This window comes from Zophobas morio, unplaced genomic scaffold (genome assembly GCF_036711695.1).
Source record: "Zophobas morio isolate AGI-343-1 ecotype UQ-CSIRO unplaced genomic scaffold, CSIRO_AGI_Zmor_V1 ptg000016l, whole genome shotgun sequence".
Classification (NCBI taxonomy): Eukaryota; Metazoa; Arthropoda; class Insecta; order Coleoptera; family Tenebrionidae; genus Zophobas; species Zophobas morio.
In genome coordinates this window covers 6446002-6466120 of record NW_026972121.1, presented here as the reverse complement: position 1 = coordinate 6466120, position 20119 = coordinate 6446002, and the positions used below count along the sequence as shown (strand labels likewise).

The window sequence follows — 20119 nt, the reverse complement described above, 5'->3', positions numbered from 1 at the left end:
ATATAAAATATGCAAAAAGGTACTAAAGTCAATCGTTGGTAAATTAGTAAAATGATGAAAATCTTAAATATTTTGAAAGTCATGTGGATGGGAGTAAATATGCAAACTGCAAATATTCCACATTGAACTGATTAAAACCGTACTGGTAGTTCTTCAAACTCTAAAAATATTCCTTTACAACGGAATCCAAGTGGAAAAAAGTACCAGATTTTTTTGCAACTGAAATATTACGTAGATATTTTATAAATACTTTCAGCATACTTCGTTTTTTCAGAACGCACAATCTCAAAACCGATACAATATTCGTAAAGTAAAAATCGGTAAATTGATCGAAAATCGAAAATATGCAAAAATTTGCAAACTACCTCAAATGCGCAAAAACGTGGAATATAAAATATGCAAAAAGGTACTAGGGTCAATCGTTGGTAAATTAGTAAAATGAAGAAGATCTTATGTTTTGAAAGTTATGTGGATGGGAGTAAACATGCAAAAAATCCAAGTGGAAAAAAGTACCAGATTTTTTTCAACCGAAATCCTACGTGGATATTTTAGAAATACTTTCAGCATACTTCAATTTTTCCGAACGCACAATTTCAAAACTAATGCAATGTTCGTAAAGTAAAAATCGGCAAATTGGTCGAAAATCGAAAATATACAAAAAAAAAATGCAAAAATATGCAAATGAAATCTCAGATGCGCAAAAATGTGAAATATAAAATATGCAAAAAACCACTAAAGTCAATCGTTGATAAATTAGTAAAATGATGAAGATCTTGTGTTTTGAAATTTATGTGAATGGGAGTAAATATGCAAATTGCAAATATTCCGGACTGTACTGATTCAAACCGTACTGGTAGTTCTGCAAACTCTAAAAATATTCCTTTAGGAATACACCTGGAAAAAAGTACCAGATTTTTGGCAACCGAAATGCTACGTGGATATTTAGAAATACTTTCAGCATACTTCAATTTTTCAGAACGCACAGTTTCAAAACTAATACAATGTTCGTAAAATAAAAATCGGCAAATTGGTCGAAAATCGAAAATATACAAAAAAAAATTCAAAAATATGCAAATGAAATTTCAAATGCGCAAAAATGTGAAATATAAAATATGCAAAAAACACTAAACATAATCGTTGATAAATTAGTAAAATGATGAAAATCTTTTGTTTTAAAATTTATGTGGATGGGAGTAAAAATGCAAATTGCAAATATTCCGGACTGTACTGATTCAAATCGTACTGGTAGTTCTTCAAACTCTAAAAATATTCCTTTAGGAATCCACCTGGAAAAAAATACCAGATTTTTTGCAACCGAAATGCTACGTGGATATTTTAGAAATACTTTCAGCATACTTCAATTTTTCAGAACGCACAATTTCAAAACTAATGCATTGTTCGTAAAGTAAAAATCGGCAAATTGGTCGAAAATCGAAAATATACAAAAAAAAAATGCAAAAATATGCAAATGAAATCTCAAATGCGCAAAAATGTGAAAAATAAAATATGCAAAAAAGCACTAAAGTCAATCGTTGATAAATTAGGAAAATGAGGAAGATCTCGTGTTATGAAATTTATGTGGATGGGAGTAAATATGCAAATTGCAAATATTCCTGACCGTACTGGTAGTTCTTCAAACTCTAAAAATATTTCTTTGGGAATCCACCTGGAAAATAGTACCAGATTTTTTGCAACCGAAATGCTACGTGGATATTTTGGAAATACTTTCAGCATATTTCAATTTTTCAGAACGCACAAATTCGAAACTAATACACTAGTAAAAATCGGCAAATTAGTCAAAATGTCGGTAAGATGCAAACAAATATGCAAAATAACCTAAGAAACCCAAAAAGGTGGAATAAGCAAAAACGCACCAAAGTCAATTTAACTAATTACCAAATTAGCCAATTGGTGGATGAGTGTGAATATGCAAATTGTATATATTCCACACTTTCCTGATTAAACTAATTTTATAAAGATGATGACGTTATGAGACTCATTAAAAACAATGGACGTTTTGTAATCGTACTTACGTTTCCCAAATTTAAAATTATTTCTTAACTACGAGTCAGACTCCAAGGAACTATCACAATTTTTTATGCAATTGAAACACTTCGTGGATATTTTAGGAACACTTTTAGCGTACTTCAATTTTTAGAATGCACACCGTCAAAACAAACACAGTGATAATAAAATAGTAATCGACAAATTGACGGAAATTCGAAAAAATGCAAAAATATGCAAACTAACGCCAAAAACGCCAAAGCGTAGACTATGCAAATTGTGCAATATGCATAAACATGAATCGCTATTAATTGAAAAAAAAAATGAAAAGGATCTTAAATGTTTTGAAAGTTATGTGGATGAGACTGAATATGCAAATTGCATATATTCCGGACTCTATTGATCACCGTGCTCTGGTTCAAGAGAACGGAATTTTAACTGAATTTGAGTAATTTCAGACGAGTCAAGAATAAGTTGAAAGTGTGAGAAATAATTATAACACGGCGTTTTTAAAAAATTTTGGAAATTCATCACGGAAACTACATGGAAAAAAAAATCAAAACTACGAGTTGAATGTTTTCCATTTTACAAAAATCTGTGCTCCAACCTTGCGCCTATCTCGTTCCTTCCCCAAAAAACGTCGACAAAACCAGCGAAAGTCCAATCCCAATGTAAACAATCGCTCCTCTCTCACGTTACCAACCGACCGTTACGACAGCCTTTATCACCTCAGCACTAACAAGAAAATCAACACCGCCTTAATCTCGCAATCAAATCAAAATCACTCACCTACTCTTGCCAGAAGCTCAACAATCCCGAAAAACTTCACTTGCTAGCTGCGTACATCATCCTCGTCCACTCGCTCTCATTCACAAAATTTCCGACGTAATCTCACCGCTCCTGCTGAAATCGGCCTCCGTATCTCCTGCCGCTCGAAATGGGTCGAATGGGCTCAATGGGAGAGCGACATTAGGTCGCGCCACGTGGAATAACTAATGGAGTTACGCAAACGTCGAGGTCTTTCGGTCCGCACCGCACGCACTCACCAGCTGGGCTCCAGCTCATCTATTACTTTTGGGTTTTACTACATACTAGCTTGGGGGGAAAGACGCGCACTTAGTGCACGGTGCCGTGCGTGCTCAGCGAAACGTTGCCACGCCTTCGGCAACCTGTAGCTATGATGTAATAGTCGAAAGCGACTTCACCTACCCACTTCTTGGATGTTTACCTACGCAACAGGAAAACACCTGAAGGCCATAACGGGAGAAGCGACCGATGGCCTTTGCGCGCCTGCCTGCTTGGCACTTGGAGATCAGAGGTTCTAGAAGACGGTTACCGCACCGGGTGGAAAAGACGTTGCGGAACGAGGGCGGTAATGACTGTCGTTTCTAGGCGATGCACGCTCGGAGAAGAAAGAGTGTTTCGTCAAAGTGGAGCGTATGCATAGCGCGTTAACATGACAACATAAGGAAAAGCATATACAAACAGTGGGTTTTTTGTGTGACAGGATGGAAAACGGCGAGATATCACCAATATCAACGATTAACTAAAAACACTAGTTCCAAAGGTTGTCTATTTTAATGTGTTAAAACTGTTACGGGCGGCATCATATTTACTTAGAAACTTCCAGAATTATCCCAATACATTCATAAACTATAAGTGAATATCCCCATTGCTTATATTTTCCAAAATTGTTTGGTATATAGGCTAGGGTGGTCTACCTACAGTGAATCAATAGATCAGTGGATATGTCAGTAATAACAAAAAATCTGTCTAAAAATTTCCTTCCCTGGCCCTAAAAAGCATTTTCAGGTCATGTCAGGTCAGGTCAGCCCTGTCAAGTCAGGTCATCTCACGTCAGATCACGTTAAATCATGTGACGTCGGTTGTTAACCTTCTAGAAATAAATATTTGTTTAGAAACGCCCAAAGAATTCTTATAAAGCTTATGTCAGTGAGTACGTTTAGGAATTATTATAAAATGACACTTCAGTGACCTGAACGGGATCGCTGTGCTCGTATTCTAGAATCTAGAGATTCATTTTTTGTTATTAATTTACTTTCATAGACACTTATTAGCAGAAATTATATTGTTGCTTAAAAGAGGTGTCTCTAAAAAATATTTATGACTCTGGATCTGGAACTCATACAACCTGAACGTGCTCTCTGCGCTCGCATCATATTGCTTATATTTTTTTAAGTAATGAGATTTACAGAGATATTAGAAATTTATGATTGCAATAAAACCCGAAGAGCTTCTTTAACGGTTCCTTTGTATTTTTTTTTTGAGACTAAATAATTAAAAATAGCAACAATCAGAACGCGAGCGCAGCGAGCACGTTAAGGAATTACTATACAATGACACTTCAGTGTCCCTGACAAGCTAAATTCATAAAAGATTTTTGTTGTCTAAGAATAATGTGCACCTTCAAAATGAATATGATGACTGAAGTTTGTGTGACCTGAACGGGCTCGCTGTGCTCGTATTCTAGCGATTCATTTTTTGTTATTAATTTACTTTCATAGACACAACCACTAGCAAAAATTATATTGTCACTTAAAAGAAGTGTCTCTAAAAATATTTATGACTCTGGATCTGGAACTCATACAACCTGAACGTGCTCTCTGCGCTCGAATCATATTGCTTATATTCTTTTAAGTATTAAGGTTCACAGAGATATTGGAAATTTATGATTGCAATAAAACCCGAAGAGCTTCTTTAACGGTTCCTTTGTATTTTTTTTTTGAGACTAAATAATTAAAAATAGCAACAATCAGAACGCGAGCGCAGCGAGCACGTTAAGGAATTACTATACAATGACACTTCAGTGTCCCTGACAAGCTAAATTCATAAAAGATTTTTGTTGTCTAAGAATAATGTGCACCTTCAAAATGAATATGATGACTGAAGTTTGTGTGACCTGAACGGGCTCGCTGTGCTCGTATTCTAGCGATTCATTTTTTGTTATTAATTTACTTTCATAGACACAACCACTAGCAAAAATTATATTGTCACTTAAAAGAAGTGTCTCTAAAAATATTTATGACTCTGGATCTGGAACTCATACAACCTGAACGTGCTCTCTGCGCTCGAATCATATTGCTTATATTTTTTTAAGTATTAAGGTTCACAGAGATATTGGAAATTTATGATTGCAATAAAACCCGAAGAGCTTCTTTAACGGTTCCTTTGTATTTTTTTTTTGAAATTAAATTATTAAAAATAGTAACAATCAGAACGCGAGCGCAGCGAGCACGTTTAGGAATTATTATAAAATGACACTTCAGCGTCCCTGAGAAGCTTAATTCATAAAAGGTTTTTGTTGACTAAGAATAATGTAAACCTTCAAAATAGATATGATCACTGAAGTTTGTGTGACTTGAACGGGCTCGCTGTGCTCGTATTCTAGAGATTCATTTTTTGTTATTAATTTACTTTCATAGACACAACTCTTAGCAAAAATTATATTGTTATTTAAAAGAAGTGTCTCTAAAAAATATTTATGACTCTGGATCTGGAACTCATTCAACCTGAACGTGCTCTCTGCGCTCGCATCATATTGCTTATATTTTTTTAAGTAATAAGGTTCACAGAGATATTAGAAATTTATGATTGCAATAAAACCCGAAGAGCTTCTTTAACGGTTCCTTTGTATTTTTTTTTTTTGACATTAAATTATTAAAAATAGTAACAATCAGAACGCGAGCGCAGCGAGCACGTTTAGGAATTATTATAAAATGACACTTCAGTTTCCATGAGAAGCTAAATTCATAAGAGATTTTTGTTGTCTAACAATAATGTGAACCTTCAAAATGAATATGATCACTGAAGTTTGTGTGACCTGAACGGACTCGCTGTGCTCGTATTCTAGAGATTCATTTTTTGTTATTAATTTACTTTCATAGACACTTTTTAGCAAAAATTATATTGTTATTTAAAAAAAGTGTCTCTAAAAAATATTTATGACTCTGGATCTGGAACTCATACAACCTGAACGTGCTCTCTGCGCCCGCATCATATTGCTTATATTTTTTTAAGTATTAATGTTCACAGAAATATTAGAAATTTAGGATTGCAATAAAACCCGAAGAGCTTCTTTAACGCTTCATTTGTAATTTTTTTTTGACACTAAATTATTAAAAATAGCAACAATCAGAATGCGAGCGCAGCGAGCACGTTTAGGAATTATTACAAAATGACACTTCAGTGTCCCTGAGAAGCTAAATTCATAAAAGATTTTTGTTGTCTAAGAATAATGTGAACCTTCAAAATGAATATGATCACTGAAGTTTGTGTGACCTGAACGGGCTCGCTGTGCTCGTATTCTAGCGATTCATTTTTTGTTATTAATTTACTTTCATAGACACAACTATAGCAAAAATTCTAGTGTTACTTAAAAGAAGTGTCTCTAAAAAATATTTATGACTCTGGATCTGGAACTCATACAACCTAAACGTGCTCTCTGCGCTCGCATCATATTGCTTATATTTTTTTTAAGTAATAAGGTTCACATAGATATTGGAAATTTATTATTGCAATAAAACCCGAAGAGCTTCTTTAACAGTTCATTTGTATTTTTTTTTGCGTCTAAATTATTAAAAATAGCAACAATCAGAACGCGAGCGCAGCGAGCACGTTTAGGAATTATTATAAAATGACACTTCAGCGTCCCTGAGAAGCTAAATTCATAAAAGATTTTTGTTGTCTAAGAATAATGTGAACCTTGAAAATGAATATGATCACTGAAGTTTGTGTGACTTGAACAAGCTCGCTGTGCTCGTATTCTAGAGATTCATTTTTTGTTATTAATTTACTTTCATAGACACAACTCTTAGCAAAAATTATATTGTTATTTAAAAGAAGTGTCTCTAAAAAATATTTATGACTCTGGATCTGGAACTCATACAACCTGAACGTGCTCTCTGCGCTCGCTTCATATTGCTTATATTTTTTTAAGTAATAAGGTTCACAGAGATATTAGAAATTTATGATTGCAATAAAACCCGAAGAGCTTTTTAACGGTTCCTTGGTATTTTTTTTTGAGACTAAATTATTAAAAATAGCAACAATCAGAACGCGAGCGCAGCGAGCACGTTTAGGAATTATTATAAAATGACACTTCAGTGTCCCTGAGAAGCTAAATTCATAAAAGATTTTTGTTGTCTAAGAATAAGGTGAACCTTCAAAATGAATATGATCACTGAAGTTTGTGTGACCTGAACGGGCTCGCTGTGCTCGTATTCTAGCGATTCATTTTTTGTTATTAATTTACTTTCATAGACACAACCACTAGCAAAAATTATATTGTCACTTAAAAGAAGTGTCTCTAAAAATATTTATGACTCTGGATCTGGAACTCATACAACCTGAACGTGCTCTCTGCGCTCGAATCATATTGCTTATATTTTTTTAAGTATTAAGGTTCACAGAGATATTGGAAATTTATGATTGCAATAAAACCCGAAGAGCTTCTTTAACGGTTCCTTTGTATTTTTTTTTTGAAATTAAATTATTAAAAATAGTAACAATCAGAACGCGAGCGCAGCGAGCACGTTTAGGAATTATTATAAAATGACACTTCAGCGTCCCTGAGAAGCTTAATTCATAAAAGGTTTTTGTTGACTAAGAATAATGTAAACCTTCAAAATAGATATGATCACTGAAGTTTGTGTGACTTGAACGGGCTCGCTGTGCTCGTATTCTAGAGATTCATTTTTTGTTATTAATTTACTTTCATAGACACAACTATAGCAAAAATTCTAGTGTTACTTAAAAGAAGTGTCTCTAAAAAATATTTATGACTCTGGATCTGGAACTCATACAACCTAAACGTGCTCTCTGCGCCCGCATCATATTGCTTATATTTTTTTAAGTATTAATGTTCACAGAAATATTAGAAATTTATGATTGCAATAAAACCCGAAGAGCTTCTTTAACGCTTCATTTGTAATTTTTTTTTGACACTAAATTATTAAAAATAGCAACAATCAGAATGCGAGCGCAGCGAGCACGTTTAGGAATTATTACAAAATGACACTTCAGTGTCCCTGAGAAGCTAAATTCATAAAAGATTTTTGTTGTCTAAGAATAATGTGAACCTTCAAAATGAATATGATCACTGAAGTTTGTGTGACCTGAACGGGCTCGCTGTGCTCGTATTCTAGCGATTCATTTTTTGTTATTAATTTACTTTCATAGACACAACTATAGCAAAAATTCTAGTGTTACTTAAAAGAAGTGTCTCTAAAAAATATTTATGACTCTGGATCTGGAACTCATACAACCTAAACGTGCTCTCTGCGCTCGCATCATATTGCTTATATTTTTTTTAAGTAATAAGGTTCACATAGATATTGGAAATTTATTATTGCAATAAAACCCGAAGAGCTTCTTTAACAGTTCATTTGTATTTTTTTTTGCGTCTAAATTATTAAAAATAGCAACAATCAGAACGCGAGCGCAGCGAGCACGTTTAGGAATTATTATAAAATGACACTTCAGCGTCCCTGAGAAGCTAAATTCATAAAAGATTTTTGTTGTCTAAGAATAATGTGAACCTTCAAAATGAATATGATCACTGAAGTTTGTGTGACTTGAACAAGCTCGCTGTGCTCGTATTCTAGAGATTCATTTTTTGTTATTAATTTACTTTCATAGACACAACTCTTAGCAAAAATTATATTGTTATTTAAAAGAAGTGTCTCTAAAAAATATTTATGACTCTGGATCTGGAACTCATACAACCTGAACGTGCTCTCTGCGCTCGCTTCATATTGCTTATATTTTTTTAAGTAATAAGGTTCACAGAGATATTAGAAATTTATGATTGCAATAAAACCCGAAGAGCTTTTTAACGGTTCCTTGGTATTTTTTTTTGAGACTAAATTATTAAAAATAGCAACAATCAGAACGCGAGCGCAGCGAGCACGTTTAGGAATTATTATAAAATGACACTTCAGTGTCCCTGAGAAGCTAAATTCATAAAAGATTTTTGTTGTCTAAGAATAAGGTGAACCTTCAAAATGAATATGATCACTGAAGTTTGTGTGACCTGAACGGGCTCGCTGTGCTCGTATTCTAGAGATCCAGTTTTTGTTATTAATTTATTGTCATAGACACAACTATTAGCAAAAATTCTACTGTTACTTAAAAGAAGTGTCTGTAAAAAATATTTATGACTCTGGATCTGGAACTCATACAACCTGAACGTGCTCTCTGCGCTCGCATCATATTGCTTAAATTTTTTTAAGTAATAAGGTTCACAGAGATATTAGAAATTTATGATTGCAATAAAACCCGAAAAGCTTCTTTAACGGTTCATTTGTATTTTTTTTTTGAGACTAAATTATTAAAAATAGCAACAATCGGAATGCGAGCACAGCAAGCACGTTTAGGAATTATTATAAAATGACACTTCAGTGTCTCCGAGAAGCTAAATTCATAAAAGATTTTTGTTGTCTAAGAATAATGTGAACCTTGAAAATGAATATGATCACTGAAGTTTGTGTGACCTGAACGGGCTCGCTGTGCTCGTATTCTATAGATTCATTTTTTGTTATTAATTTACTTTCATAGACACAACTATTAGCAAAAATGATGTTGTTACTTAAAAGAAGTGTCTCTAAAAATATTTATGACTCTGGATCTGGAACTCATACAACCTGAACGTGCTCTCTGCGCTCGCATCATATTGCTTATATTTTTTTAAGTAATAAGGTTCACAAAGATATTGGAAATTTATTATTACAATTAAGCCCGAAGAGCTTCTTTAACGGTTCATTTGTTTTTTTTTTGAGACTAAATTATTAAAAATAGCAACAATCAGAACGCGAGCGCAGCGAGCACGTTTAGGAATTATTATAAAATGACACTTCAGTTTCCATGAGAAGCTAAATTCATAAAAGATTTTTGTTGTCTAAGAATAATGTGAACCTTCAAAATGAATATGATCACTGAAGTTTGTGTGACCTGAACGGGCTCGCTGTGCTCGTTTTCTAGAGACTCATTTTTTGTTATTAATTTACTTTCATAGACACAACTATTAGCAAAAATTATATTGTTACTTAAAAGAAGCGTCTCTAAAAAATATTTATTACTCTGGATCTGGAACTCATACAACCTGAACGTGCTCTCTGCGCTCGCATCATATTGCTTATATTTTATTAAGTATTAAGGTTCATAGAGATATTAGAAATTTATGATTGCAATGAAACCCGAAGAGCTTTTTTAACGGTTCATTTGTATTTTTTTTGAGACTAAATTATTAAAAATAGCAACAATCAGAACGCGAGCGCAGCGAGCACGTTTAGGAATTATTATAAAATGACACTTCAGTGTCCCTGAGAAGCTAAATTCATAAGAGATTTTTGTTGTCTAACAATAATGTGAACCTTCAAAATGAATATGATCACTGAAGTTTGTGTGACCTGAACGGGCTCGCTGTGCTCGTATTCTTGAGATACATTTTTGGTTATTAATTTACTTTCATAGACACTTTTTAGCAAAAATTATATTGTTATTTAAAAAAAGTGTCTCTAAAAAATATTTATGACTCTGGATCTGGAACTCATACAACCTGAACGTGCTCTCTGCGCCCGCATCATATTGCTTATATTTTTTTAAGTATTAATGTTCACAGAAATATTAGAAATTTATGATTGCAATAAAACCCGAAGAGCTTCTTTAACGCTTCATTTGTAATTTTTTTTTGACACTAAATTATTAAAAATAGCAACAATCAGAATGCGAGCGCAGCGAGCACGTTTAGGAATTATTACAAAATGACACTTCAGTGTCCCTGAGAAGCTAAATTCATAAAAGATTTTTGTTGTCTAAGAATAATGTGAACCTTCAAAATGAATATGATCACTGAAGTTTGTGTGACCTGAACGGGCTCGCTGTGCTCGTATTCTAGCGATTCATTTTTTGTTATTAATTTACTTTCATAGACACAACTATAGCAAAAATTCTAGTGTTACTTAAAAGAAGTGTCTCTAAAAAATATTTATGACTCTGGATCTGGAACTCATACAACCTGAACGTGCTCTCTGCGCCCGCATCATATTGCTTATATTTTTTTTAAGTAATAAGGTTCACAGAGATATTGGAAATTTATTATTGCAATAAAACCCGAAGAGCTTCTTTAACAGTTCATTTGTAAATTTTTTTGAGACTAAATTATTAAAAATAGCAACTATCAAAATGCGAGCGCAGCGAGCACGTTTAGGAATAATTATAAAATGACACTTCAGTGTCCCTGAGAAGCTAAATTCATAAGAGATTTTTGTTGTCTAAGAATAATGTGAACCTTCAAAATGAATATGATCACTGAAGTTTGTGTGACCTGAACGAGCTCGCTGTGCTCGTATTCTAGAGATTCATTTTTTGTTATTAATTTACTTTCATAAGCACAACCACTAGCAAAAATTATATTGTTACTTACAAGAAGTGTCTCTAAAAAATATTTATGACTCTGGATCTGGAACTCATACAACCTGAACGTGCTCTCTGCGCTCGCATCATATTGCTTATATTTTTTTAAGTAATAAGGTTCACAGAGATATTAGAAATTTATGATTGCAATAAAACCCGAAGAGCTTCTTTAACGGTTCCTTTGTATTTTTTTTTTGACATTAAATTATTAAAAATAGTAACAATCAGAACGCGAGCGCAGCGAGCACGTTTAGGAATTATTATAAAATGACACTTCAGCGTCCCTGAGAAGCTTAATTCATAAAGGGTTTTTGTTGACTAAGAATAATGTAAACCTTCAAAATAGATATGATCACTGAAGTTTGTGTGACTTGAACGGGCTCGCTGTACTCGTATTCTAGAGATTCATTTTTTGTTATTAATTTACTTTCATAGACACAACTATTAGGAAAAATTATATTGATATTTAAAAAAAGAGTCTCTAAAAAATATTTATGACTCTGGATCTGGAACTCATACAACCTGAACGTGCTCTCTGCGCTCGCATCATATTGCATATATTTTTTTAAGTAATAAGGTTCACAGAGATGTTAAAAATTTATGATTGCAATAAAACCCGATGAGCTTCTTTAACGGTTCATTTGTATTTTTTATTTAGACTAAATTATTAAAAATAGCAACAATCAAAATGCGAGCGCAGCGAGCACTTTTAGGAATTATTATAAAATGACACTTCAGTGTCCCTGAGAAGTTAAATTCATAAAAGATTTTTGTTGTCTAAGAATAATGTGAACCTTGAAAATGAATATGATCACTGAAGTTTGTGTGACCTGAACGGACTCGCTGTGCTCGTATTCTGGAGATTCATTTTTTGTTATTAATTTACTTTCATAGACACAACTCTTAGCAAAAATTATATTGTTACTTAAAAGAAGTGTCTCTAAAAAATATTTATGACTCTGGATCTGGAACTCATACAACCTGAACGTGCTCTCTGCGCTCGCATCATATTGCTTATATTTTTTTAAGTATTAAGGTTCACAGAGATATTGGAAATTTATGATTGCAATAAAACCCGAAGAGCTTCTTTAACGGTTCATTTTTTTTTTGCGACTAAGTTATTAAAAATAGCAACAATCAGAACGCGAGCGCAGCGAGCACGTTTAGGAATTATTATAAAATGACACTTCACTGTCCCTGAGAAACTAAATTCATAAGAGATTTTTGTTGTCTAAGAATAATGTGAACCTTCAAAATGAATATGATCACTGAAGTTTGTGTGACCTGAACGGGCTCGCTGTGCTCGTTTTCTAGAGACTCATTTTTTGTTATTAATTTACTTTCATAGACACAACTATTAGCAAAAATTATATTGTTACTTAAAAGAAGATAAGATTGATTTTGATAAATGACATATCCTCTAAGAAAATAGAGGGCGGGTGGGCGGGGCTAGTACTCATTAAGATAAGACTGACTGTGGAAAACGACATACCCTCTGAAAAAATAGAGGGCGGGTGGGCGGGGCTTTAAGATAAGATTGATTTTGGTAAATGACATATCCTCAAAGAAAAAAAAAGGGTGGGTGGGCGGGGCAGAAACTTGCTAAGATAGAGAAGAAAAAAATAATTTGAAGAAATTAGATTGGTATAAACAGTGGCGTAGCTAATTCCACTGCGCCCCCCCGCAGTTTATAATAAGCGCCCCTATACACCAAATTTAAAAAGTAATATAAAATTAATATGAAATTACTGGTTTACCAGTAGTGGCGCCGAATAACACAGATTTACAAATCATAATAATTTTTAAAAATTGTTAATTGATTATACTAGCTTCATTCGACGTTGTCCAGAGTTCATAAATTCGCGTATGACACTGTCGAGATCTAATTTTTGGGATCGATCACACTCAATGCTCAACACAGCCAAGTTGGTTAATCGTTTTTGACTCATCGTGCTTCGCAAATATGATTTAATTAATTTTAATTTAGAAAAAGATCTTTCTGCCGTTAAAAAAATATTGTCCATAAACAGAAACTTAGCAATATGTGTAATTTTAGTTATTTTTTGCTGAATAATTTCACCAACAACAATGTTTTTAAAACTAACGATTTGCCCACAGATTGCACTAGAAATATCTTCTTCGTATTTATTTGCCAACTTTGATGCTGCCTCCACAAATTTTCGTCTGTACTATTCAACATTTCCTGTGGTTCCAGAAAAGAAAAATAGTTTCTGACGTTTTTCAAACCTATCTTTAATTTGAATATTTAAAATATCAAGAGCAGGATAGAAAACGGTTGTTTTAAATTTTTCAGTGGGATCTTTGAAAACGGTATCTTCACATAATTCGTCATGAAACAGTTTTACTTTTTTATACGTTTATTTGAAAAAGAATTGTTAATTTTCCAGGTATCAGCACATTTCCTTGATTCCTCCATTATTTGTTCAAAATTGTCACGTATACTTTGAAATTTGTCTTTTAGATGTTCCATCCATTTACAAGCCTCATCTAAAGTAATATTTGAACTCTGTAAAGTTTTTGAGACCAAATTAACATTTTCTAAAATTTTGCATTGAAATACTAATAGAGCAACAAATTCAAATGAATCCATTTTTTTACGAAGAGCTACCGCTTCATCTATTTTACTTTTCTTTTTTGATGTTAAAATAATTTCAGCTCAGAACTGTTGAGAGATTATATCTAATGGCAATTAGAGAATCAAATCTCGATGACCATCTGGTGGGGCATAACTTTTTTAAAGTTTTTTTATAACACACTTATCATTTTCTTTCATATCAATGTTGTTGTTGTTCTTGCCATCTCGGTAAACTCTCACTGAAATAGATGTATATAGCATTTATTAAATCATAAAATGCGGAAATTCCTGGTACATTCTTAACAGAATCATTAAGGACTAAATTGAGATTATGTGTAGCGCAATGAACATATTCGGCGTAATGATGTTGTTTCAAGTTCTTCTTTTTTTATACCATTTTCCCGATTTTTTAATTTTCATTTTCTCGATTCGATATCACAATTTTTCGTTTATTCAATTCTTCACATTTTCAATTCCTCGATTTTCCAATTTTAAATATTTAGATTTTACAATAATTTTCGTGTTTTCGACCGCAATTTTTCGATCTTTAAGTTTGTCAATTTTTAATCTTTCGATTTTTGAATTTTCCGTTTCTTCAATTTCTCAAGTTTTTAGATTTCTCGAAGCCTTCATTTTATACTTTTGCGTTTTTTCATTTTGAGTTTTCAATTTTACAATTTTTCTATTTTATAACTTTTCCATTGTGTTTATTCGGAAAGTAGAAAATTCGAAAAATTGAAAAATCGGAAAATTAAAAAAATTGGAAAAAATTGAAGAAACAAAAAATTGCAAAATCGATAAAACGGAAAATCGAATGGAATTTGTTTTTACGATTTTTTAACTTCGGTTTTTTAAACTTTTTAATCTGTATTTCAATTTTTCGATTTTTGGAATTTTCTGTTTCTCATATCTAGGTTTATCGATTTTTTTGAGTTTTTCGATTTTTCCGTTTATCTTTTTTTCAAGTAAATATTTCAATTTTGAATTTTCCGATTTCGGCCTATTTCGATTTCTCGATCTTTTGAAGTCTCAAGTTTTCGATTTGGATTTCTTGGTTTTTCGATTTTCAAAATTTTCGATTTTTCTAGTATATATTTTAAATTTTCGATTTTTTAAATTTTTCATTTTTCCCTTTTATAATCTTTATGTTTCGATTTCCCGATTTTAATTTTTTAATGTGTTTCAATTTTTCCATTTTTGGAATTTTCGATTTCTCATATCTCAGTTATCAATTTTAAAATTTTTTCGATTTCTCGATTTTTAAGTTTTCGCTATCTCAATTTTAAACATCGCAATTTTGGGAATTTTTCAATTTCTATATTTTTCAGATTTTCGATATTTTCATTTTCCCGATTTTGTAATTTTCATTTTCTAGATTTGATATCACAATTTTTCGTTTATTCAATTTTTCACATTTTCAATTCCTCGATTTTCCAATTTTCAATATTTAGATTTTACAATAATTTTCGTGTTTTCGACCGCAATTTTTCGATCTTCAAGTTTCTCAATTTTTAATCTTTCGATTTTTGAATTTTCCGTTTCTTCAATTTCTCAAGTTTTTAGATTTCTCGAAGCCTTCATTTTATACTTTTGTGTTTTTTCATTTTGAGTTTTCAATTTTACAATTTTTCTATTTTATAACTTTTCCATTGTATTTATTCGGAAAGTAGAAAATTCGAAAAATTGAAAAATCGGAAAATTAAAAAATTGGAAAAAATTGAAGAAACAAAAAATTGCAAAATCGATAAAAAGGAAAATCGAATGGAATTTGTTTTTACGATTTTTTAACTTCGATTTTTTAAACTTTTTAATCTGTATTTCAATTTTTCGCTTTTTGGAATTTTCTGTTTCTCATTTTTTTGAGATTTTTTTTTATTTTTTGTTTATCGATTTTTTTGAGTTTTTCGATTTTTCCGTTTATCTTTTTTTTAAGTAAATATTTCAATTTTGAATTTTCCGATTTCGGCCTATTTCGATTTCTCGATCTTTTGAAGTCTCAAATTTTCGATTTGGATTTCTTGGTTTTTCGATTTTCAAAATTTTCGATTTTTCTAGTATATATTTTAAATTTTCGATTTTTTAAATTTTTCATTTTTCCCTTTTATAATCTTTATGTTTCGATTTCCCGATTTTAATTTTTTATTGTGTTTCAATTTTTCCATTTTCGGAATTTTGATTTCTCATATCTCAGTTATCAATTTTAAAAATTTTTCGATTTCTCGATTTTTAAGTTTTCGCTATCTCAATTTTAAACATCGCAATTTTGGGAATTTCTCAATTTCTATATTTTTCAGATTTTCGATATTTTCATTTTCCCGATTTTGTAATTTTCATTTTCTAGATTTGATATCACAATTTTTCGTTTATTCAATTTTTCAAATTTTCAATTCCTCGATTTTCCAATTTTCAACATTTAGATTTTACAATAATTTTCGTGTTTTCGACCGCAATTTTTCGATCTTTAAGTTTCTCAATTTTTAATCTTTCGATTTTTGAATTTTCCGTTTCTTCAATTTCTCAAGTTTTTAGATTTCTCGAAGCCTTCATTTTATACTTTTGCGTTTTTTCATTTTGAGTTTTCAATTTTACAATTTTTCTATTTTATAACTTTTCCATTGTATTTATTCGGAAAGTAGAAAATTCGAAAAATTGAAAAATCGGAAAATTAAAAAATTGGAAAAAATTGAAGAAAAAAAAATTACAAAATCGATAAAAAGGAAAATCGAATGGAATTTGTTTTTACGATTTTTTAACTTCGATTTTTTAAACTTTTTAATCTGTATTTCAATTTTTCGCTTTTTGGAATTTTCTGTTTCTCATTTTTTTGAGATTTTTTTTTTATTTTTTGTTTATCGATTTTTTTGAGTTTTTCGATTTTTCCGTTTATCTTTTTTTTAAGTAAATATTTCAATTTTGAATTTTCCGATTTCGGCCTATTTCGATTTCTCGATCTTTTGAAGTCTCAAGTTTTCGATTTGGATTTCTTGGTTTTTCGATTTTCAAAATTTTCGATTTTTCTAGTATATGTATATTTTAAATTTTCGATTTTTTAAATTTTTCATTTTTCCCTTTTATAATCTTTATGTTTCGATTTCCCGATTTTAATTTTTTATTGTGTTTCAATTTTTCCATTTTTGGAATTTTCGATTTCTCATATCTCAATTATCAATTTTAAAAATTTTTCGATTTCTCGATTTTTAAGTTTTCGCTATCTCAATTTTAAACATCGCAATTTTGGGAATTTTTCAATTTCTATATTTTTCAGATTTTCGATATTTTCATTTTCCCGATTTTGTAAATTTCATTTTCTTGATTTTATATCACAATTTTTCGTTTTTCCATTATCTTTATTTTTTCAATGTTTCTTTGGATTTTATAATTTTTTGTTTATTCAATTTTTTACATTTTCAATCTTTGATTTTTTAAGTTCATGATTTCCAATTTTTTTATATTTCGAAGCTTTCATTTTGTACTTTTTCAGTTTTACAATTTTTCTATTTTATAATTTTTCGATTTTGTTTATTCGAAAAGTTAAAAACTCGAAAAAATGAAAAATTGAAACAATGAAAAACTAAAAACCGAGAAACTTAAAAATCTAAAAAAAAATTAATGAATCGAAGAATGGGAAAGAAGAAAAACCATTCGAATTGAAAAATTGGAAAATCCAAAAATTGTAAAATCGAAAAATTATAGAATCTTGAAAATTGTAAAGTCCAAAAACTGTGACATTCAAACACCGAAAAATTGAAAAAGTGAACAACTTTAAAAATTATAATTATTAAGAGTGTTACATAATTAAAATGAAAACTAGAAAAACGGCAAATGAAAAATTAAAAAAACGGAAAATTGAAAGCAGAAAATTGAAAAAATAAAGAAAATTAAAAACCCACAGGAAAAATTGCAAATCAAAAATTTACGAAATTAAAAACTGTAAACTCGTGAAATTTGCAAACTCTAAAATTTGAAACATCTAAAAGTTGGAAAATCAAAAACTGAAAAATCGAGAAATCGAAAATTTTCAAAAATCGAAAGATTGAAAAATTGAAATTTTAGAAAATCGAAAAACCGAGGAATTCAAACTGAAAAAAGATCGAGAATTCAAGATGTCGAAAAATCTAAATATCTAAAATTTAAAAAATAGAAAAATTACAATAACGAAAAATTTAACATTTAAAAAAAACACAAAATCAAAAAGTCGAAAAATCGAGAAATTGAGAAATGAAAATTTAGAAAAACCAAAAATTGAAAAGCATAAAAAAAATTAAAATCGGGTATTCGGAACGTAAAAAAATAAAATCGAAAAATTGAAAAATTTTAAATTTAAAAATTCGAAAACTTGAAAAACCGAAAAACTGAAGAAATGAAAAACCAAAAAATCGACAAATTGAAAAATCTCAAAACTGAAAAGTCGAAAAATTGAAAAACCCAAAAATCGATTTCCGGTAAGTCGAAAAATCAAAATTTAAAAAGCTGAAAAATGAAAATATCAAAAAACTGAAAAATATAGACATTCTCAAAATTGAAATGTTGAAAAATTGAGAAATCGAAAACTTGAAAAAAAGAACGAAAAGTAAAAACATTTTAAAATCGAAAAAACGAAAAATCGAGATGTAAGAAATCGAAAATTCTAAAATCGAAAAATTGGAATACACGTTAAAAAGGTTAAAATCGGGAGATCGAAGCATAACAAAACATAAAATCGAAAAATGGAGAATTTTAAAAATCTAAAAACTTGAAATAAAAAATTGAAAAATGGAAAAGCCGAGAATTCGAAATTAAAAAATCGGAAAATTTAAAACTGAAATACATATTTTAACTTAAAAAAACGATAAATCAAAATATTCAAAATTCGAAAAATCAGAAATTTTAAAAATCGAAAGATCGAGAAATCGATATATCAAAAAAGTGAAAAATTTTAAATTAAAAAATTGGAGATATTGAAAAATCCCAAAATTGGAACAACGAAAACTTGAGAAATCGAAAAACTGAAAAATCGATAAATTGGAAAGAGGAAAAATCGAAAAATCAAAGAATTGATTAATAGAGAAATTGAGAAATGTAAAAATGAATTTTGTTTTAAATTGCAAAAATTGTAATAATAACTGAAATATCGAAAAATTAAGTAAACTAAAAATCGAGAAATCAAGAAATCGAAAAATTGTAATTCAATTTTGTTTTATTTTTCCACAAAAATTTCGATGTCGAAGATAAAAATTCAGCACGGATTCATAGACCATAGGTACACTGTTACTTTTTTTTTAACTTACATAACATTTATTTGACAAAATTGTAGAACTGAAGAAATTAATACAGTTAAATGAGTCACTTTTCAATATTTCAAACTTACTTTACAAACATTCCAAAAACACAGTAAATACATATAAAAATAAATTTTGAAGTAACCTCATCAACCTGACTTGATGGCAAAATTTCAGTGCAGTCAATTACTAAGTAAGACGAAAACGGGAGATCTACTTTTTCATAGTGTAACGGTTATGAAACGTCGCGAAAACATCCAACACTTGTAAAAATTGGACAGAAACCGGTCTATGTTATTTAGACAGAACTTACCTCGCCTCAAGTACAGTAGAATACACCACAGCTTTTCTTATTAATTACTTATAACTCAAATTAACATTTTAAATTACTCGCCTTGTGCAAAAAATATTGTTCTATTTTAGTCTATTCTAAGATCTAGCACGTGCACTTTCCAACATTCAACACTGAAAGCACTAATATACAAAATCTTTGAAACAATAAATCTGGAAAAGCTCTCATTGAAAGCTCTCGACCAGAAATATTTATAACCAAAATACGACTAGGTACAACAATATTTGCACAATCTACGTGACGATTCAGTCGTTTTAGACGAATTAGATAAGAGCTTCACGTGAGAATAATCACATCAGAGTCCTCCAATTAAGTAACTAACTTTAATGCTGTGTTGTGCTGAATTTTATTTTTCATACACGCAGACTCATAAAATTACATTACCACAACATAATTTCTGCTGGATTGGTAATCTCACGGTGATAATTACCGTTCTAATCGCCAAGGAAATATTTATTTTCATTATGAAGCCACGGT

General features: G+C 30.7%; 2 protein-coding genes across 5 annotated transcripts in view; one reads left to right on the top strand and one right to left on the bottom strand.

Annotated features, from left to right (window-relative positions):
- Positions 1–19698, bottom strand: part of LOC135129681 (acyl-CoA Delta-9 desaturase-like) — a 51614-nt gene extending 31916 nt beyond the window's left edge. The window contains exon 1 of one of the 4 annotated variants that reach the window (XM_064056922.1): positions 19604–19698. The gene's annotated coding sequence lies outside the window, so the exon portion shown is untranslated. Of the gene's footprint in view, positions 1–2793; positions 3174–19603 lie in introns of those variants that run through there. The other 3 variants (XM_064056920.1, XM_064056921.1, XM_064056919.1) reach the window with 3 other exon arrangements.
- Positions 1–20119, top strand: part of LOC135129687 (uncharacterized) — a 284314-nt gene that overhangs the window by 142217 nt on the left and 121978 nt on the right. The window lies entirely within an intron of this gene.